The sequence below is a fragment of the Mauremys mutica genome, chromosome 8, assembly GCF_020497125.1.
Source record: "Mauremys mutica isolate MM-2020 ecotype Southern chromosome 8, ASM2049712v1, whole genome shotgun sequence".
NCBI lineage: Eukaryota > Metazoa > Chordata > Testudines > Geoemydidae > Mauremys > Mauremys mutica.
Window position 1 is genome coordinate 61148885 of NC_059079.1, and position 21750 is coordinate 61170634.

At 42.2% G+C, this 21750-nt stretch overlaps 1 protein-coding gene across 3 annotated transcripts in view; it reads right to left on the reverse strand.

The window, feature by feature from the left end:
• The window catches only part of RABGAP1L (RAB GTPase activating protein 1 like), a 541073-nt gene that overhangs the window by 256950 nt on the left and 262373 nt on the right, over window positions 1-21750 (reverse strand). The gene's annotated exons all lie outside the window — the stretch shown is intronic.

The window sequence follows — 21750 nt, forward strand, 5'->3', positions numbered from 1 at the left end:
GATAAATACAAGGAAGAAGAGTAATTTTATGCCTTACCACAGATTGTTATAATTTAAAATTTACTTTAAAATAACTTTTTTTGAAAAGTATTTAAATTTAAATTTAAAAATCTTGTTTTAATCACTGATTTTAATCCATCTATTTCTATATCACCCATCATCATAATATCTAAGCACTTCCCACATAAACTACATGGGCATAGCGAGATTTCTAGTGGATTTCAGGAAGCCTTCTTTTCGTCTCCTTTCCTTGGTTGTAAGTACTTCTTTTCTTTTTCCTTCTCTATTTTATTTATTAACTTAATTTATTCTAATCACTCTGGTTATGTGGGGAGGCTCTCTCATTAGACAGTACTGTCATTTCACAGTTGCCTCTCATTGAGTGACATTTTCAAAATAATAATACTTAGCGCATAAACATACTCCTTGAATATATGAATGTTCTGCCATGACTAATATAACCCAGAATCTGTTTAAATATGCAAATTTATAAATTAACTGACAATACCCTTTTTCTTAGTGCCCTTGAACATTCATGTCAGTCAGCAGCAGTGATATAAAACTGCTGATCTCCTACCTCAACAGAAGCAAAGAATAACCCTAAGATGTATGAAAGCTGCTACTTTATGATCAGAAAATGCAGTGAACTACATTCAGTTTGTCCCTCAGGCATGGAGGAATGAAGAAGTTATAGTATAAAATAAAAACAAACCACGCCAAAAAAAAAAATCTAATCCCTTCACATAAAGGATATTGCTGGGAAAAGATCAGAAGACAGGCCTGCTTTGAAAGCTATAGAACCAACTTTCATAAATTTAACAACATAATATCTCCCAGTCACACATTTTCCTACATCACAGGTTAACAACTATTCAACATGTCAATGTAAAGCTACATTAATAAACAGATTAAAAACAGAGATCTGGAGTTAAACAAAGATTTCATTTTCTTTCAATATGTTTAAAGGGTCACCATCAATTAAAAACACGTTTGTCTAATTTATTTTTAACATAAATTGTTACTAGAATACTATGACTGAAAGACAATTTTTTTCCACGTTTTTATAAATTTATTTACTTTGTGTACTTGGCATTTTTCCATAGTCAGTTTAACTATTTCCTCTAGGTAGATAGATAGATCACTATTTCTGTAGGTCTTTCACACCACAACAGGGAACAGCTTGTTTTGTTTTTTAAACAGGGAAATGTGGTTATAAGTGTAGCATCTGAGACTATTTTTAACTCAATTGGTGTAACTGATCAGGTTTCAAGAAGGTGTCCCTTTAAAATACAATTTATCATCAGAATTTCACTCCTTTCCAAACCAGTCAACATAAACCAAAGGGAAACAAAACCCTTCTAGGAAGGCTGGACAACATTATGATTATTTGAGAGATACCTGGTGAGCTAAAAACAGCCCCCTGTTAATTATTATTATTATTATTATTATAAATATATCTGCATTGCCAGGGGCAGCTCTAGGTATTTTGCCGCCCCAAGCACGGCAGGTAGGCTGCCTCTAGGTGCTATGGCTTAACTTGTAAAATCAAAGGAATAAAACATCAAACAACATTTCTATATTTTTAAAACTTATAAAGGTATCAAAGAATGTTGCAAATCAAAAATAAATTAGTTTTTGCCACTGTGGAGTCTGCACTCTCTTGCATTTGTATTTGTATGTAGAGATTATTTGACTCACATAACACTTGTATTTTTCTGGTTTTTAGGATATTTAAGAACTCTCCTAGGTAGGCTTGCCTGAGGCTTTATAACTAGCTTAGCTCAGATGATATCTGTCCAAGTTTGGGATCTTTCAAGTCGAGGAGTTTACACTGGAAAGGTCAAAGGGTTTATTAGGATTCCTATTATTTACAGATGCTTAGTTCTGTTTTGAAACACAAATACTGTATAAACTATTCAGAATAGGATTCTGTGCAGACATAACTGTCAGAGATGCACAGAATATGGTGTAAGGGCCAAATGAGGCCCACAGAGTCACAAAATGCTACCCCAAGGTACACTCTCCCTGCAACTACAAGTCAGGGCAAAATTAGTTTACTGATGCTATTTTTATTGCTGATAAATTTAAGCAATTCATCTATCATAAGAACATAAGAAAGGCCGTACCAGGTCAGACCAAAGGTCCATCTAGCCCAGTATCTGTCTACCGACAGTGGCCAATGCCAGGTGCCCCCGAGGGAGTGAACCTAACAGGCAATGATCAAGTGATCTCTCTTCTGCCATCCATCTCCATCCTCTGACGAACAGAGGCTAGGGACACCATTCTTACCCATCCTGGCTAATAGCCATTTATGGACTTAGCCACCATGAATTTATCCAGTCCCCTTTTAAACATTGTTATAGTCCTAGCCTTCACAACCTCCTCAGGTAAGGAGTTCCACAAGTTGACTGTGCGCTGTGTGAAGAAGAACTTCCTTTTATTTGTTTTAAACCTGCTGCCTATTAATTTCATTTGGTGACCCCTAGTTCTTGTATTATGGGAATAAGTAAATAACTTTTCCTTATCCACTTTCTCAACATCACTCATGATTTTATATACCTCTATCATGTCCCCCCTTAGTCTTCTCTTTTCCAAACTGAAGAGTCCTAGCCTCTTTAATCTTTCCTCATATGGGATCCTCTCTAAACCCCTAATCATTTTAGTTGCTCTTTTCTGAACCTTTTCTAGTGCTAGAATATCTTTTTTGAGGTGAGGAGACCACATCTGTACACAGTATTCGAGATGTGGGCGTACCAAGGATTTATATAAGGGCAATAATATATTCTCAGTCTTATTCTCTATCCCCTTTTTAATGATTCCTAACATCCTGTTTGCTTTTTTGACCGCCTCTGCACACTGCGTGGACATCTTCAGAGAACTATCCACGATGACTCCAAGATCTTTTTCCTGACTCGTTGTAGCTAAATTAGCCCCCATCATGTTGTATGTATAGTTGGGGTTATTTTTTCCAATGTGCATTACTTTACATTTATCCACATTAAATTTCATTTGCCATTTTGTTGCCCAATCACTTAGTTTTGTGAGATCTTTTTGAAGTTCTTCACAATCTGCTTTGGTCTTAACTATCTTGAGTAGTTTAGTATCATCTGCAAACTTTGCCACCTGACTGTTTACCCCTTTCTCCAGATCATTTATGAATAAATTGAATAGGATTGGTCCTAGGACTGACCCTTGGGGAACACCACTAGTTACCCCTCTCCATTCTGAGAATTTACCATTAATTCCTACCCTTTGTTCCCTGTCCTTTAACCAGTTCTCAATCCATGAAAGGACCTTTCCTTTTATCCCATGACAGCTTAATTTACGTAAGAGCCTTTGGTGAGGGACCTTGTCAAAGGCTTTCTGGAAATCTAAGTACACTATGTCCACCGGATCCCCCTTGTCCACATGTTTGTTGACCCCTTCAAAGAACTCTAATAGATTAGTAAGACACGATTTCCCTTTACAGAAACCATGTTGACTATTGCTCAAGAGTTTATGTTTTTCTATGTGTCTGACAATTTTATTCTTTACTATTGTTTCAACTAATTTGCCCGGTACCGACGTTAGACTTACCGGTCTGTAATTGCCGGGATCACCCATAGAGCCCTTTTTAAATATTGGCGTTACATTAGCTAACTTCCAGTCATTGGGTACCGAAGCCGATTTAAAGGACAGGTTACAAACCTTAGTTAATAGTTCCGCAACTTCACATTTGAGTTCTTTCAGAACTCTTGGGTGAATGCCATCTGGTCCCGGTGACTTGTTAATGTTGAGTTTATCAATTAATTCCAAAACCTCCTCTAGTGATACTTCAATCTGTGACAGTTCCTCAGATTTGTCACCTACAAAAGCCAGCTCAGGTTTGGGAATCTCCCTAACATCCTCAGCCGTGAAGACTGAAGCAAAGAATCCATTTAGTTTCTCCGCAATGACTTTATCATCTTTAAGCGCTCCTTTTGTATTTTCATCGTCAAGGGGCCCCACTGGTTGTTTAGCAGGCTTCCTGCTTCTGATATACTTAAAAAACATTTTGTTATTACCTTTGGAGTTTTTGGCTAGCCGTTCTTCAAACTCCTCTTTGGCTTTTCTTATTACACTCTTGCACTTAAGTTGGCAGTGTTTGTGCTCCTTTCTATTTGCCTCACTAGGATTTGACTTCCACTTTTTAAAGGAAGTCTTTTTATCTCTCACTGCTTCTTTTACATGGTGGTTAAGCCACGGTGGCTCTTTTTTAGTTCTTTTACTGTTTTTCTTAATTTGGGGTATACATTGAAGTTGGGCCTCTATTATGGTGTCTTTAAAAAGGGCCCACGCAACTTGCAGGGATTTCACTTTAGTCACTGTACCTTTTAACTTTTGTCTAACTAACCCCCTCATTTTTGTATAGTTCCCCCTTTTGAAATTAAAGGCCACAGTGTTGGGCAGTTGAGATGTTCTTCCCACCACAGGGATGTTGAATGCTATTGTATTATGGTCACTATTTCCAAGCGGTCCTGCTATAGTTACCTCTTGGACCAGCTCCTGCGCTCCACTCAGGATTAAATCTAGAGTCGCCTCTCCCCTTGTGGGTTCCCGTACCAGCTGCTCCATGAAGCAGTCATTTAAAGTATCGAGAAATTTTATCTCTGCATTTCGTCCTGAAGTGAAATGTTCCCAGTCAATATGGGGATAATTGAAATCCCCCACTATTATTGGGTTCTTAATTTTGATAGCCTCTCTAATTTCCCTTAGCATTTCATCATCACTATTACTGTCCTGGTCAGGTGGTCGATAATAGATCCCTACTGTTATATTTTTACTAGAGCATGAAATTTCTATCCATAGAGACTCTATAGAACCTGTGGATTCGCTTAAGATTTTTACTTCATTTGAATCTACACTTTCTTTAACATATAGTGCCACTCCTCCCCCTGCACGGCCTGTTCTGTCCTTCCGATATATTTTGTACCCCGGAATGATTGTGTCCCATTGATTGCTCTCAGTCCACCAGGTTTCTGTGATGCCTATTATATCTATATCCTCCTTTATCACAAGGCACTCTAGTTCACCCATCTTATTATTTAGACTTCTGGCATTTGTGTACAAGCACTTTAAAAACTTGTCCCTGTTTATTAGCCTGCCTTTTTCTGATGTGCCAGATTCTTTTTTATGTGACTGTTTATCATCTGACCCGGCCCTTACATTATACTTCTCAGTCCTCTGCTCCTGACTATAACCTGGAGATTCTCTATCATCAGACTCTCCCCTAAGAGAAGTCTGTGTCCGATCCACACGCTCCTCTGCAGCAGTCGGCTTTCCCCCATCTCCTAGTTTAAAAACTGCTCTACAACCTTTTTAATGTTTAGCGCCAGCAGTCTGGTTCCACTTTGGTTTAGGTGGAGCCCATCTCTCCTGTATAGGCTCCTCCCATCCCAGAAGTTTCCCCAGTTCCTAATGAACGTGAACCCCTCCTCTCTACACCATCGTCTCATCCACGCATTGAGACTCTGAAGCTCTGCCTGCCTACCCGGCCCTGCGCGTGGAACTGGGAGCATTTCTGAAAATGCAACCATAGAGGTCCTGGATTTCAGTCTCTTCCCTAGCAGCCTAAATTTGGCTTCCAGGACATCTCTCCTACCCTTCCCTATGTCATTGGTACCTACATGTACCACGACCACCGGCTCCTCCCCAGCACTACACATAAGTCTATCTAGATGCCTCGAGAGATCCGCAACCTTCGCACCAGGCAGGCAAGTCACCATACGGTTCTCCCGGTCATCACAGACCCAGCTATCTACATTTCTAATAATCGAATCTCCCATTACTAACACCTGCCTTTTCCTAGAAACTGGAGTTCCCTCCCCCGGAGAGGCAACCTCAGTGCGAGAGGCAACCCCAGCACCATCTGGAAGGAGGGTCCCAATTACGGGAAGGTTTCCCTCTGCTCCCATCGACTGCTCTACTTCCCTGGGCCCTTCTTCCTCCTCAACAGCACAGGAGCTGTCTAAGCGGAGGTGGGACAATTCTACAGTGTCCCGGAAAGCCTCATCAACATACCTCTCTGCCTCTCTCTGCCTCTCTCAGGAAGTACTGAAACACTATGGTTTATGCAAATACTATAGCTGTGTGATTTTTTTCTTAAAAATGTGAAACACATATAAATATTTAGGGGAGCAACCTCTCCCTTCACAGCAAGTTACCAGTTCAGACCTCAGTATCAAAAAGTTTGGACTTATCTGACATACATAAAGCTTTGCCATCCCTTGTTAATCTTATATGTACCTTCCCCTGAGATTAGGTAAAGCTTTCAAAGCAGTTGCTTTACACTGTGGAGCTCATCACCTTTCAAGATTCTAAACTGGCTTATTGAAAACTGTATTTGTTGCTATTTTAGGTGTTCTTTGTATCCTGCCTTATTTCTCTTATGCATATATCTAATAAGTAATAGAAAGACAACATTCAGTTTGGGATAAGTAATCATTTATATATTTTACTTCCTAAGAACATTGTTTAACACAAATATCCTATTACAATATTATTGTACTAAAATTATTTAAGTGTTACTGTATGAGATGCAGGCAACCAGCATTTTAAATCAAAATATTTATTTCTGGGAAACAGAGCTGTGATTCAGCAAAGTACTGCCCTGCTTTGCAGAATTGGGGCCTAGGTGCCAGGGTAAGAGATTTTGTCCATAGTTCTAAAAGCCTATTGACATCTCTGTTCCCAGTACGCAGAGCAGTACCTACATAAAAGACGACACTAATACACAGAGGGCATTGAAATATATCACTCTGAGAAGTACTGAGAGGTTTTTAAAAGTGACAACTGATTTTCTAGTGGCAGCCAAACCTACAGTAACAATTTCTTTGTCTACCCATTTAATGCTGCTAGAATTAATGAAACAAACTGCAGGGCAAATAGATGGCTTCTTATAGGTTTCTGTATCGCTAATATCAGTCTATGCAGAAAATCAGGCATACTCAGTGATCGTTGCTTTGTTACACAGAAGGCATTAGTAAATTTTAATACTTGCTATAAATGTAAAACAATAGAATTAAAAGGCACTAGCACTCAAATAGTTTTGTTTTCTTATATCACTGTTGTGCTCTGAAAGTATTATTCTCCAGAGGACCACACTGATGAGTGTACACGGGGGAGGTGCAATGGCTCAAGCCTCTAGGGAATATATCACATGAAAGCTCTCAAATATCAGGTCCATTTGGACTCAATACTGGCTAGGAAGCAACTGAAACCTCCACATGGTAAAAATAGTTAGGGAGGATAGACCTACTGTTCTCAGAATAATACTTTCAGATAAGGACTCATCCTTGGAGATTGTGTAACTAGAATGATGCCTATTCCAGGTGAAGGTGAAATAAATAGACAACATATGTTTCCCTTACAATCCATAATCTCCAAAGCCACACCCCACAATTTACTATGAGAAAAATCCTGCCTCCTTCACCATGGATGGAGTGAATGCACTAGCAGTGTAACTGATGCAGTTCCAGTGCACACCATGGATGTGCAGGATTAAAGGGGGAGGGGTGGAGACTACATGGGAAATACATGGCCCTTGAGTGGAATGGAGCCCTGCTGTGCAAGGGCTCTCACACAGCATCAGGGAGGACACAGATGGAATCTGAGGCCAGAAGATCTACCACTGTGCTGATCCTCTGGTGTTCACTCCCGCAGAAGAAGGGCCATGTACTGTAGGCCACAGGGCGCCATTGGTCTGAAATAGCCTCTGCAGCCTGGGAAGAGGATTTCTTCTCAATACTCCATTACACACCTGTTCATTGACCAGGCCAGCTACTAGGGCTCAAGATGCTGTTGAGATTTTGGCCTTGGGTGACCAATGCCTTCAAAGGGGACACAGTATATACAAATAGTGCAAAGGATATTATAAAGACAAAAACAAATTCTACCTCTATTCAAGAAAATCTTACATTATGAAAACAAAATTTTAAAAATCTTTAAAAAATTCTCCATGTATACCCTTAATTTTGCTTTCTTGTCAGACTGAGCAATGAAACTATATCTGCCAGTATCACTTTTTCCAGTTCTCAAGCATGGTGCTGTCAAGCTTGGATTCCAAACAATGCAGGAGAATTTGTTACACACAATTTTGTGTAATCATTCCTATTTATACTGGGTTTTGTAAACCTTTTTTCTTACAAAATCTAAACTTTGGGTCAAAACTACTTGACAGTATTTCTTTAAAAAGGAAGTGGGAAAAGGTGAATTCTCTAGAAGAAATAGAAAGAATGAAACTTGTGACAACAGGAGCAGGACATAACTCTTTCAAAATAAGGAATGAAAATGACTTGATTTGAAATAACTCAGCTCCTTCACTGATAAACAAAGGATGGAAAGATTTTACCCAGAAATTTATCAACATGGCAAATGTAACTGTCCAACTCACAATACACACTGAAATAAATATAATCACAGTTACATGAAAGCTTGGCACTGTTCTCTAGGGATTTTGTGTTTGATCAAAAAAGCAGCGTTTAAAGTTTTCTAATACATGAATTATACATTTTTAAATTACAAAATTATAGACATTAAGTGTTGCATACAGATTAAGTCCTGCTCAGCACAGACTAAGACCATAGTTATCTAATGAAGTAAATGCTTAAAAAGTCACCCAATGAAAGAAATTAAACTCAGACTACAGTAGTTCGTGAAATTAGAGACAGAAAATGTATACCTAAAAAGGGTAGGTATAAATAGCCAGTTTTCAGAATGGAAAGAGGTAAATAGTGGTGTCCCCTAGGGGTCTGTACTGGGACCAGTCCTATTCAACATATTCATAAATGATCTGGAAAAAGGGGTAAACAGTGAGATGGCAACATTTGCAGATGACACAAAATCACTAAAGATAGTTAAGACTCAGGCAGACTACGAAAAACTACAAAAGGATCTCTCAAAACTGAGTGACTGGGAAACAAAATGGCAGATAAAATTTAATGTTGATAAATGCAAAGTAATGCACATTGGAAAGCATAATCCCAACTATACATATAAAATGATGGGGTCTAAATTAGCTGTTACCACTCAAGAAAGAGATCTTGGAGTCATTGTGGATACTCCTCTGAAAACATCCACTCAATGTGCAGTGGCAGTCAAAAAAGCAAACAGAATGCTGGGAATAATTAAGAAAGGGATAGATAATAGGACAGAAAATATCCTTTTGCCTCTATATAAATCCACAGTATGCCCATATCTTGAATAGTGTGTGCAGATGTGGTCGCCCTATCTCAAAAAAGATATGCTGGAATTGGAAAAGGTTCAGAAAAAGGCAACAAAAATGATTAGGGGTATGGAACAGCTTCGGTATAAGGAGAGATTAATAAGATTGGGATTTTTCAGCTTGGAAAAAAGACGGCTAAGGAGAGATATGATTGAGGTCTATAAAATCATGACTGGTGTAGAGAAAGTACATAAGAAACTGTTGTTTACTACTTCTCATAACACAAGAACTAGGGGTCACCAAATTAAGTTAATAGGCAGCAGGTTTAAAACAAAAAGTATTTCTTCACACAACACACAGTCAACCTGTAAAACTCCTTGCCAGAGGATGTTGTGAAGGCCAAGACCATAACAGGGTTCAAAAAAGAACTAGATAAAGTCATGGAGCATAGGTCCATCAATGGCTGTTAGCCAGGATGGGTAGGGATGGTGTCTCTAGCCTCTGTTTGCCAGAAGCTGGGAATGAGTGACAGGGGATGGATCACTTGATGATTACCTGTTCTGTTCATTCCCTGTGGGGCACCTGGCACTGGCCACTGTCGGAAGACAGGATATTGGGCTAGCTGGACCTTTGGTCTGACCCAGTAGGGCCATTCTTAGGGTACGTCCATACTACCCGCCCGGGTCGGCGGGTAGCGATCGACTTCTCGGAGTTCGATATATCGCGTCTCATCTAGACGCGATATATCGAACTCCGAACACGCTCCCGTCGACTCCGGAACTCCACCACCGCGAACGGCGGTGGCGGAGTCGACGGGGGAGCCGTGGACTTCGATCCCACGCCGTCAGGACGGGTAAGTAGTTCGAACTAAGGTAGTTCGAGTTCAGCTACGCTATTTGCGTAGCTGAACTTGCGTACCTTAGTTTGAAACCCCCCCCCCCAGTGTAGACCAGGCCTTATGTTCTTATGTTCAAATATTTGACCAAATCTGTGGCATTTTAAAGTATTATACACAATTCGAGACCTACTTTTCTGAAAAGCAACACAAATTATTTGAAATGAATGGCCTGTGATTTTCTCATGAATTATGATTTGGAGACTATAAATCAGCCAGATCCAGCTATGAATAACAGCTTTATAAAGAAAGTTTTCTACAGTAACACAAGCTCTAATGTAGAAACATTAAATTACTACTAAATTCCCTTAGGTGCCCTGTCTCCACAGCCTTACTTTTTATAATATACAGTACAAAAAGACTGTTAGAGGCAGCACTACCAGTTCCACCAATAGTTAACCTGACACATCACACTATAACACCCTAGTTTCAGTTGCTTACAACTTTGTCAAACTTCAGCTGTTCAGGCTGAAATTTCCAATGCCAGGTACTTGACTGCCTCAGGTTGAATTTTTATTTGGAAAGTGTCAGCGAAACTGGTTCAGTCATTTTGAAAACAAAATTAAGAAAAATAAATTGGCTTGCTCATGTTAAAAAAAAGTCCTTATAACCTTTTCTTTAAGAAGCTATAGCCAAACATGTGCCTTTTTCTGCTTCTGTGAAAAAATGCCCAAATTTGGCCACTCTCTCACTTGTTCAGGACAGTTTGGCAGCTAGATTCTCTCAAGAGTCCATCCGTGCTAGGAATGCTCAAACCTGGGGCTGAACAGGACATTCCCTGCAACTGTTGCTCCAGCTGCAGAGGGGCTGCAGTGGTACTGGGGACTGAGAGAAAAGAGACACTTTCCTCTGCTCTCAATGCTTCCCCTGCTGGAACCCAGCAGCATGGAGGAGGAAACAGACTGACTTGCATGAATAAAGATAAGACCCAGATCAAAGGGCGATAGTACATAGGAGCCAGGGAGGTGGAATTCTGCTCCACATCCCATGCAGGAGAGCAACACTGGTTCCACTGCCATATACTGTAGTTGAAAAGGCCTGGGCAGGATTTGCCAATAGGAACCCGAGTTTCAAGGTCATTCAAGTCTTCCACTGAAAATTTTGATTCCTTAAGCAAAAAGTTGTGGGTTTTCCTCCCCCACTCCCATTTTGGTGTGTGCAAAATTCTGTAATTTTACTGTCTTGCCAACTTTCTTTTGAAAAGGAAGATGTTTTGAGCCCTTTTTCATTCCTTCTCTTTCGGTGCTTAAAGGATCATAGTATTTTCTGAATGTTGCAAACAACTTATTTTATGTTGGTTCTTTTCTGTCAAGGTGTGAGGAAATTCTTATCCCGTTTTTATATGGCCATAGTGCAGCTGAAGGGTTTCTCTAGGAACAAAGTAGCGTTCTTTGATTTTTAAAAACTTCTTAAGAAATGTTTGCCATGTGATGAAGGACTATAATTTTCTCTTCTATTTCAGTACTGCAAAGCAATCCACAGCATTCAACATCCACCAGCTTGCTGAATGAACTGAAGTAAAACCTTTGAAGTAAATTCTGTTTTTAGTTTCTTTGTCTACAGAACTGCATAAGCTAAGCTTCATTGGTCGGGGTCTGCCCAGAGGGGGGGGCAAAGGAGGCAATTTGCCCCGGGCTCCGCAGGGGCCCCCAAGAGAAGAGCGGAGGCTCCCGCCTCCGCCCCTCTCCTGGAGCCTCAGCGTCTCCGGCGGGGCCCCTGAGCCCCGCCCCGCTCAGAGACGGTCCCGCCCCGGCCCCGGCCCCAGCCCCAGCCTCTTACCGAGCACGTCTCTTGCGGGGCCTGAGCTCCGTCCCGCTCAGAGCCGCGTGGTGAGCGGGGCGGGGCTGGGAGCTCCAACGGGGCCTGAGCCCCGCCCCGCTCAGAGCGCCGTGGGGAGGGGGCGGGGCAGCTGCCTCCGCTCGGCGTGGAGCTCACAGCCCCGCCCCCTCACCACGCGGCTCTGAGCGGGACGGAGCTCAGGCCCCGCCGGAGACGTGCTCGGTAAGAGGCTGGGGCCGGGACCGGGGCGGGGGGGAGGAGCGGGACCGTCGGGGGCGGGACCGGGACCCGCCGCCGCCGCCGAAGCGCAGCCCGGTCTTCGGCGGCGGGGGGCCCCTTCTGTTCCGGGACCCGCCGCCTAAGTGCCCGGAAGGCCCGCGGCGGGGACCGCCCCCCGCCACCGAATTACCGCCGAAGACCGGGCTGCGCTTCGGCAGTAATTCGGCGGTGGGGGGCTCCCGCCGCGGGTCTTCGGGGCACTTTGGCGGCGGGTCCCGGAACGGAAGGGCCCCCCCACCGCCGAAGACCCCGGGCCCCCGGAATCCTCTGGGCGGCCCTGGGTCTGCCAACAGCTAGTGAGCTGGGAGCTCCCAAATAATGAGTCTGCTATCATTTTAAAATAACACTCTTGGTAGAAAACACAAATTGCAGTATCAACTGTTTCCCTAGGGAGGCAATGCAGTTTTTATAGGCTTCTGTGCCTTCCTCTATGACTTTATGTAAAGTTCTCTAGTGTTACCCTAAATCTAAGTGTATATCTATACTACCCACCGGATTAGTGGGCAGCGATCGATCCAGCGGGGGTCGATTTATCGTGTCTAGTCTAGACGGGATAAATCGACCCGAGCGCTCTCCCGTCAACTTCTGTACTCCACCACCACAAGAGGCACAGGCAGAGTCAACGGGGGAGCGGCAGCAGTCGACTCATCGCAGTGAAGACACCGCGGTGAGTAGATCTAAGTACATTGACTTCAGCTATGTTATTCACGTAGCTGAAGTTGCATAACTTAGATCGATCCCCCCACCCACGGTGTAAACGAGGCCTTAGAAAGATCTCATTCAACAGTAACCAGACTATAAGTTACCTCCCCCACAGCACATTCTGGCCCCAAATCACTAAGATGTTTGTCAACCACTGTTCGGATTCCTAAAACTGTTTGGGAAGCTGGCCTTCTGCATTATCAGCATTGAACAGTTTTGCCTTAAGCATGGAATAAATATGTTTGGAGGGACAGTATTTGAGCTAGAGATGTGCAAGAGTCCCCAGAAACTGAAACAACTCATTTAGCATTTTTCTTACATTCAACAATTTGTACTTGTCGCACATGCCATGATTTCAAAATATATTCTTGAACTGTTAAAATAAACTGTGTTAATATTTACATTTTTAAAGTCTTAGAAAAGTATTCTAAGAATACTATATTATCATATTGTCTTTTGTTTATATGCTGCTAGGTACATTTCAGCATGGAGGTTAGCAATGAGGCAAGTACAGTAATTCCCAAAATTAACAATTCTTGTGCTGAAAATGTTGCCCTAAACTCAAAGCTCATCAATGGAACATCTACATATTTAAAACAAAGCACTTAAGTCATTACATTGGAATAAATAAGTAGAATGTAACCTTTGTTATTATAATGTAGTTAATGGTCGGTTGTAATTTTAATAGTTTTGTAACAAGTATTTCTCAATAGACCTGTACATTTATAGTAGCCCTGTCAACTTCATTCGGCCCAAGATCTGTCCCCTCTAAAAACCAGTCTACTTGGTGAATTCTGTAAAATAGCCCGCTAGTCTCATCTGGTCCCAAAGCATCACACCCATATCACAAAAATCCTGACATCAATGGAACTGCACTCACTTGTGTCAGGACTGAATTTGATATTTAGTAGACATTTTCTACTGAGTATTCAGGGGCACCTCTGGGGGTAGGGAGTAAAATGGGGCCCACCCAGGCACATACCTTCCCACCCCTAAGACTCAGACTTATACAGGGAAACCCCTTCCCTGAGGGCACTAGCACCCAGATACCTCCCCCCTCCCCACATCAAAGTGGTCTTGGGGGAAAAGGAACAGTCAGCCAGAGACACAAGCTGGAAGGAGTAGCTGAAGCAGCAGCTTAAGCAGGATGTTTTGGATACTGACAATGACAGAGTATTTTCTATGGTTTTTACTGCACTTTCTCAGCTCAGTGATGACTGGCTGTTTGCTCCAACCTCTACGTACCATCTCCCAAACAGCCTGTAGTCAGCCTCCTCGCCCAAGTGGCCTCGCCCCTCCTTCCAGAAGTATACCACCAGTACAGGAAGTATAAAGGGTGGGCCTCCCACTCATTTGGTGCTAGGACACCGAGGGAGGCAGACGGATCCTGCTTGCCCCCAGCCACGGACCCTGCTGCTAAGCCCAGCAACACCCTACCCGCCAGGGAACTTGCTTCTCCCATGGACCTGCTGGGACTGCTGGGGGCCACCTACCCAGAAAAGCCAGAAGACGACCTGCTGACCCAAGTACACCCCGAGGAGAGGCAAGGAAATGGCCCAGGGATAGCTGACCTTAGTCTTGCTACAGCTCTGCCTGAGGTACAGTCAGCGTGTTGTGGTTGGGATCCCCGCTGACCCAGTGGAGGACCATGCTGTCACTGCTAAGGTCCTGGGTCGGGGACCAGTGGAGTAGGGAGGGCCTGGACTCCACCCGCCACCCCACCCCTGAGGTAGCAGCCTCCCCTCACCAGGACCAGTGGTCTGCGTTCGTTGGTCGTCCACCAGAGCTAGGACGCCCAATCCCTGGGGCTGCTCTGTCTCTGAACCCAAAGTCTAGAGCTGATTGACTACTAGGTGTGCTCTGTCTGCAACTGGAGGCCAGAGCTGATTAAGTACTGGCTTTGCCCTGGCTCTGTATCAAGAGACCAGGGCTAATCGACTGCTAGGTTTGCCCTGTCTCTGCCTTGAGAGACCAGGGCTAATTGTCTCCTGGATGTGCTCTGTTTCTGAACCAAGAGAACAGAGCTAATTGTCTCCTGGGTGTGCTTGGTCTCTGAATCAAGAGACCAGGGCTAATTGTCTCCTGAGTGTGCTCTGTCCCTGAACCAAAAGACCAGAGCTAATTGACAACTGGGTGTGCTCTGTCTCTGCATCAAGAGACCAGGGGCAATTGATTCCAGTGTTTGCACAGTCCCTGCTTAAAAAGACTGAAGGCTATAGACTCTTGACTGTTCAGCCCCCACCTCAGGGCGAAGGCATATGGGCTCCTAGGAGAACCTGTTTCTGCCTACGGGCCAAAGCTAACTGCCTATCTGGGAATTCAACCCCGTTAGGCCAGTCGGGATACGAACGCCTAAATGCTAATTCCCCCCAAATACTAGGCCAAGGTCCCAATGGCATAGTGAGGCAGCATAGCCTCCCTCTGACCCAGAAGGGGAGGGACAACCACCACCAAAATACACAGCCTCTTCACCTGGCCTCACTTCACCTGCCCTTACCATCCTTTCATCCCCTGCTTTGTCACCCCACCTCCCCCCTTTAACATCTCCTCTCCCTTTCCTTGTCTTTCCATTTAGCTAACCCTCTCCCAGCTAAACCCCAACAACAGCAACAAAAATAAACCAACATGATGTTTGCTGCCATCATATTGTTCAATCTGCTTGTGTGTTATACCCCTTCGCCCATCATCTGTCTCATCCACTTAAACTGTAAGTTCTTTGAAGCAGGGACTGTCTTTTACTTCATGATTGTAAAAGTGCCTAGCATAATAGAGTCCTGATGTTCATTGGTCCCTAGGCAGTACCACAGCAAACACAGATTAATAATAAATGATAATTTAAATAAGGATACCACAAAGCAGTCATTGTCAGTTAAATCCTAGAATCATTTACAAAAAATCTGAAGATAAGATCATATACTATCTACATAGCCAACTTCTGACAACAAATGATTGGCCTGCAGAAAGCATTTGTTCAGCAAGCAATACCTAGCAATCTTCACTTTCACAGTCCAAGCACATGAACTCAGAGATACACTTGAGCCCTGACAACCTGAGATCCAAACCTCTGAACCAGGTTTCCCCACCCTGAAATGCATTGATGCTCTTCTCATCCAACTGCCAGGCTGCTTCTGAACCAGGTTTCCCCACTCTGCAGTGCATTGATGCTCTCATGCAACTACCAGCGTAGCTCAGAATAAAGGTTTGGTAAACAATTTAAAGTGTCCTTCCTTACATGGTCTGTGCTAAAACAGAGTTTATATAATCTGAGTAAAGATGTTTAAGAAACTAAAGGCTAGATGGTACTGAACGAAGTGCAGAAACATCAAGGTTGGTATAAAAAGACATGTTGCCATAGAGACCATCTTTGAGCTACTAGTTGCAATTACAATTGTGCTGTGTGACTAGATACATCATCCCAAGGCCAAACTAAATTTAACCTTGCTTAACAAAAAGCAAAACAAATGGAATACTTCCCTAGCACCACACAATAGAACTATAATGAAACATTCTGTGCTAGGTTACATACTAATGCTGAAAACATGTATCTATATTTCAAGGAATTATTCCATGCCCCAACTAGAGCACACTATTAATCTTACTCCCAAAATTTACTCAAGGTCACATCACACAGTATGAGAAACAATGGTCCCTTAGCAGTAATTATATTTTTTTCAGCAGATTGTGAATATCATTCCACAAGAACTCTAAGCATTGATGTGATGAGCCCCTCAGAGCCTTTTCTTCAAATTCTACTACCAATTTGAGAGAAGGCGGGGATTACATTCCTCTAATAGAGTCACTCTGTCTCTAGATATTGCTAAATTTTCCTTCCATAGATATCTTACAGTGGATCCATAATAAGGTACAAACATTCTGAAGAGCAACCAGGGTACACCTCTTACTGATGCGTTTAGAAAAAGCTTTGTAAGACTATGATGCCTAGGGCTTCCTTACAAGGTCTTCACCACCACCAGTTTCAAACAGCAAAATTTTACGCTGTGCTTCGATAGATTCAATATGTTCTTTCAGGAACAAAACAAATAGTATTAGCAAATTTCAGTCACATTCTTGTTTGCTAACATGGGTTATGGTTATAATTTTGTTGTTTACATGGAGGAGTCACCAACCCTCAACTCCCTCTCTCTGCAAGTATTAGAATCTCTGGGAGCTAGATACAGAAACAAAAGTCTCTGCTGGCACAATGTTACCAGCTGGCAAAACTGCCCCAGCAAATGCATCCTCAGGTTCCTGCTATAAAACATTTGGTATCTCCTGGTTTCTTTATAAATCTTAATGGCAATTAGATCTAGAGCTGGTAGAACTTACTTCATGGTACTCTTCCAAACCCTGTTTTCAACTTCTCTCTCCCCTCCTCCCGCAAACTGATCCCTGCATAAAGACCTCCTGCCTTCCTGTCTAAGTATGGTGGCATAGATAGATGACTTCTGGTGAGAAGAATAAGCACAGAAGCAGATGAACATTTTTGCACATAAATGTCCTTCAAGAGGCAAAATAAAGGAAGGAAAACATTGGAAATATTATATACAGACAGATTTGATTTTAAATAGAATGTAGTACAAAGTTTTCCACGAAGTATCAACAGCTCTATCTGGGAAAAATCAGTAAATATAAACATGGATTGCTATTTATAGGCTACTCAAAAAATTTACGTCAGGAAAACACCTGGGATCTCTCATTCTCAGATTCTGTGTCCTTCACCTCTACATGACAAATATCAGAAGGGGGAAAAATGCTTTCAGATTAAAAACATTCACAGCTCTTCTACTTGGAAACGTGAAAAATCATTTTTTTTAAATAACTGACTTTTGTGTATCCAAGAGAACTTTATAAACCACCATTTCATAATGAATACTACTAGTAGTTGTAGTTAATAGTAGGCCCTTTTATGCTACCTTCCAAGGATCTCAAAGAGCTTCATAAATAGCGATTAAACCTAACAATACCCCTGCAAGATAGGTATGCTAAGTATTATCTTCATTTTACAGGTGGGAAAACTCAGGCATACAGCATTTAAGTGACTTGCCCAAGGCCACGAAGATGGGAATAAAACATTGCTCTCTTAAAGTAGAGTTGCCTCCTTTTTTTTTCTATAAATTCCCTTTATCATAATCTTCTGACACCTTCTTTATCCTCCCCACATTGCTGCCATATGTCGAATTCTACCCCAGGATGCAAGATGTCTGATGTCACGTTATAGTCAATAAAAATGGTATTTGAAGAACAAATCAGCCAGTACTTTCCTTTCTAAATGGTTAAGAATATGACAACCTACACAGGGTGAAAGAGTATTCTCTCCTAGACTTGATCCTGGATTCCTGAACAGCACCATAGAATACTATCAAAACACCACATCTTCCAGGTTCTCTCTTTCTTAATTACACTTATTAAAAAAAAGTAAATGAGACCAAAAACTCCAACAATAAATACATCATATTCCAGGGCAGGGAGCTGGTTACTTAGGGAAGATTTTACTTAATTTATCAAATCCTGTTAAGTGACTGTGTAGTTTGGTTTTCTTAAAAATATGTACTGTGACAGCAGCTCATTCAGCAGTCACTCACATTTAGGTTTAAGATCTATTTTTAGTTCACTTTTGCTTTTTATTATAGAAAAACAGACAGACCATAAAAGTTCAGCTTGAAGGAAGGGTTTAAAATTACCTTCATAGTTTTCCTGGGACAAAATTCACAGCTTAAAAGCAAGCAGTAAAAAATCGAGATAAAAGCGTTGGCTAATCTAAGGAGCAGTGCCAACTATGGAAAAAGAAATGGGAAATTTAAAGTGGTTGGCCATTTACTTTAAGAAAAAATGCTCCTGGGTTGAAATTCCAGACAGCACTGGCAATATCAAATATGGTACAAAACTTATTTAAATTTTAAATTCTTTCAGAGTGATGCATACATGCTGCTGTTTCTTCAATTGATTCACAAGTGGAGCAGAGGAGTGAAAAAAACCCACATCTCTAGCATCAGTGATTTGTTCCCCAAGGGTGATTCATCCCCAGGAGAGGGCAAGTATTGTTTGCATTTACTACCATCCCTCAGGAGGGCAAAAGAGATGGCAATAAAACCTAAGAAGGGCCTGACTCTACCACCTTCCCCACCAATGAAGGCACTTGTTAGTTGTGGCTGACATTCCATACACGCACACAAAATTACAGGTGGACAATGTCCGGGAGACATGTTAATTCAGTACATTGCCCAGCTACCCTAGCCACACCCCTTCCCAAACCAAGCACTGCTCATTTTTTGAGCAGTGTTATCAAGAGCAGAAGCAGAATGCAGCACCACAGAGTCATGATTCGAGCCCTCTATCTGTAAAGAAAAGATAGGTAATTAGATAATCTAGTCCCTAAATCCCAGGCCTGCCATATAATTAGTCAGTGTTCCAGGTTTTAATTAAATTCTCAAGGGGACAACAATCCCCTTTGCACTGAAAGTAAATAAGCAAATCTTGATTTAAAAGGCAGAGAAGCCATGCTGTCATAAAAATTTGTTTCTGTTTACTTGATTTTCTTAGAAGTATCGTTTCTGGAAGATGATTTTTACCCCTAGAAAAATTTATATTCTTCTTGGTCCATCCTCTGCTACACACATAACATTGCTTGTTTGAATGAAAAACAATAAAAAAGTGAAAGAAATAAAGTGCTCGAGTGACATAAAGGGACAATGTTTTTTTATTTGGGAATCACACAACAATTTTTCATTCTTAGTCATTGTAGGTATAGGTCATGCATTACAGTTTTATAGAAGAAATATACAGTACACATTACATTTCAAACAAAACAAATTGCTTCTGCTTTGGAATTTTTCATTCCCAACTCAGCACTCTAAGAAAAGGCAATATAAAACATTACAAAATGACAATACGTTAAATTTGCCAAGTGGTTTTTTTCTGCCTTTGGAATTATTCATTATGAACAAATGGCCCAAGTGCAGACTTCATCAATAATTGAAAAACTGATAGAAGGAGACTTGCAACAGAAAAAAATAAACAGTAGTTGAAAGATCTGGAGTGAAGTAAGGACACAAAATGCTTACAGAAACTACAGGACTACCATTCAAGCTAATATTCCCGGATGTTATTAACACTTCAGTGGTCACGTGGTAAAGTTGTGAACCAGATGCATCCTTTCTGGATCATAAAGAATTCTATGTTCATGAAACTATGCAAAGTCTGATAACTAACAAAAAAGCACGTTACATCCTGAGTTCACTAAAAAAATGTTCACACTCAACATGTTGAAAGAATCGAAAGGTACTGACAAATTAAAGTGACAAACAATAGTCACTATATTTTTCATAATTTTAAGATATATTTTTCACGTTGCATTGTTATTATAGGGTTTCTTTCAATTGCTGGGCTCGTGGTGTGGATTTATATTTTAAATAGACAATTTATTTTGGAAAAAAATAAAAATGATTACTGGTTCTTTGCAAACAGAAGTCCCAAATATTGAGCACTGTTAGCCTTCTCACAATTAATACTTTAAGATTGACATTTCTTTACCCTTCACCTTTATGCTTAGGTGTTATATTACAGCTGGGCCCTGCATGGTTGCACAAGCGGAAAGGGGCAACCCCCCACACCATGGCAAGCCAGAGTTGCACTTCTGAGACATCTTAGCTTTGACGTTTAGAATTGCTGAGTACTCACAACCCCAACTGAAGTCAATGGCAGCTGCAGGAGCTCAGAATCTCTGAAGGTCAGCCCAAGGTGTACCAAAGTTGAGAACCAAAAACCAGCGGTACCCAAAGTCATCAGTCACTTCTGAAAATTTGGCTGCATAACTATACATAATGATCACATTCTACATCAGTGGTTCTCAACTGGGGGGCCCATGGCCCCCTGAAGGTCTGTGAGCCATTTCAGGGGTTCCACGAATCCCGAGCCCCCCACCCTGCAGCACTAAAGCCAGGAGCCCCAAGCCCCGACACGCCACATGGCTAAAGCTGAGGATGCTGAGCCCTGGCGCCCCATAAGGCTAAAACCAAGAGCCCCGAACCTCAGCTCACCGTGGAGTAGAAGCCAGGAGCCTAGAGCTCCAGCACCCCGCAGGGCTAAAGCCAAGAGCCTGAATCCCAGCACCCTGCACATCTAAAGCCAAGAACCCCCAAGCTCAGTGCCAAAACCTCTCACCTCCTCCCCCACTCCACAGGACTGAAGCCCCGAGCCCCCCACCCCAGAGGGCTGAAGCCCCAAGTCCCCTGTCTAGCAGCTGAAGCCCAGACCCCTGAGACAGGCCCCCTGCACCCTGCAGGGCAGAAGCCTTAAGACCCCTGCCTGCAGGGCTGAAGCCCTGAGCCTCAGCTATCCCCCTACTGGGCCCTGTTTTTTATAGCCTGTTAGGGAGCTCTCAGAAACAAGAACGGTGAGAACCCCTGTTCTCCATTACTACATGCAGTCAAAAGATGAAACAGACAATTGCCAGCTACATTACAAAAACTCTCTTCCAGTTGCCCCTGGAGAGAGAAATTTAGGTCATCAGACTGTACTTACCCAAACTGGAGTTTGAGTAGGACATATGGGTTTGGCATCCTGAACTCCTGTGAAAACTGCCACTGTGACACAGCCATGCTCCAACATGCCCAGGCATGTCCTGGCAGAAACAGTATATCTGTGTCTGACCACTTTCTCAAAATTAAACCAAAGGGTGTTGTGTCATTCCCAGGATATGAGAGAGAGGTGGGTGAGGTAATAGCTTTTAAAGGAGGTTGTTATTGTCATAGTTAACGTGAGATGTCTGTATGGGAAACAATTTTAGAGCTATGCAATATGTAGGATATTATGTTCCAAGTCTGCTGGGTATGAAACCTATCACATGAGGAAGGGGAGTCTGCAAAAAACAAACAAAAAAAAACCCCCACACCTTGGGACCCATTCAAGCTGACCC